We start from the raw sequence: 1,488 nt of genomic DNA, 5'->3' as shown, positions 1-1,488 counted from the left end.
AAAAATTTTTTTTTACAAGAAATATACAATATGTACATTTAAGCACAATAAGACTAATATAATAATAGAATAAAAAAAAAACATTATGAGGTTGCCTGAATAAGGAGCCACCCATTAGTAGCACTAAGCTTGGAAGTATAAGACATATTTAACAGGAAAATATGATAATAATAAATAATGATAATAACAATAACAAAAGAGGAAAAAAAAGCTTACATCAATATAAAAAAAGTCACGATCCAAAGTGGGTTTTCTCTGTTAGGTTTACGGGACGAAAACTAGTCGGTAGGTAATTCTGATGGTATTATCAGCTATTATGTATCTAGGTACAGTTGAATAATTTAGGATACGCGCGTCCATTAGGCACATAATAATATACTATACTTACCTACCTACATGTATTCCTATTAAATTATATAAAAAAAAATAAAATTCCATGTGTTTTTATCGGAGAATGAGTTTTCAATCGTTGAATTGTCTTTCCATATAGATATAGGTAAAATATAGTCATTAACGATAAGAAAAATACAAAAACGACTAGTTATGGTTTTAAAAAAGTATACAGGATGCGCACGTCGACAAAGAATAAAATAAATAGACATTAAGAAAAATTGTCCGGATAAAATCCAAGAACTATATAGATATCTTGTATATATACTATAATTTATAAATCGTATAATTACAGGTCTAACTACAGGTCCGTCGCATCGTCCATACGCATATGGGTATTCAGTTGTGTAACGGGAATCACGAGGCCGTAACTTGGTGGTTTCTTAGACCCTTAGCCATATATCGCAAGCTCGATTCCCTCCGCGCCTTGTGACGTACCGCATCCCGTGCAGATGGGTGTATATATATTATCCAAACTCGACGACTGTAACATAGTTTGTTGCTTATACTTTACAGTAAAATCACGATTGAATTGCATTTGTTAAGTGCCTACCTACGTCTAATATTAAGGCGTCAGTGAGTCCGTAAAGTCATAAAAAGTGTATCGCGTTTGTCATAAGTTTAGGGCGTCAGTTTAGACGAAGATTGGTTCTTTTATCAGTAAACAATCATTATCTCGAAAAATATTAACGTTTTAGAAAATACTTTGTTTAAAGAGTTTGAATAAAACATCGCCAAAACAAACTTTCGCGTTCGGTTTCGTATTGATGAATCATCATTGAGTAAGTATTAAGCATTTTCAGTTTTTATTAAGATAGTATTGAGAGAGAAGTGGTACGGCCGCACGTTCCCCGAGCCTCGAGATTTTGGGGCCCTGTTATTTATAGTGTTCCCACCTGAATGAAAATTTAAGTTTAAATTAAAAATTTAAAAAATAAGTTCATATTTGATCATGATTCTTAGTATTACTCAATATACCCTACTAACCTACTGACAACATATTACCCAAAATACCCAAGTACTTACTGTATATTTTTCGTTGGATACGTTAAAAAATATAATGTTTGTTGAAATTAAAATGCTTGACGTTTTTATCGT

The 1,488-nt window shown here is 31.9% G+C and overlaps 1 protein-coding gene across 1 annotated transcript in view; it reads left to right on the top strand.

Annotated features, from left to right (window-relative positions):
* LOC100569027 (cancer-associated gene 1 protein homolog) overlaps positions 1-1,488 on the top strand; it is a 10,171-nt gene that overhangs the window by 4,161 nt on the left and 4,522 nt on the right. The gene's annotated exons all lie outside the window — the stretch shown is intronic.

This window comes from Acyrthosiphon pisum, chromosome X (assembly GCF_005508785.2).
Source record: "Acyrthosiphon pisum isolate AL4f chromosome X, pea_aphid_22Mar2018_4r6ur, whole genome shotgun sequence".
In the NCBI taxonomy this organism is placed as follows: domain Eukaryota; kingdom Metazoa; phylum Arthropoda; class Insecta; order Hemiptera; family Aphididae; genus Acyrthosiphon; species Acyrthosiphon pisum.
The sequence above is the reverse complement of the archived record's forward strand: the minus strand, read 5'-3'. Positions and strand labels throughout refer to the sequence as shown.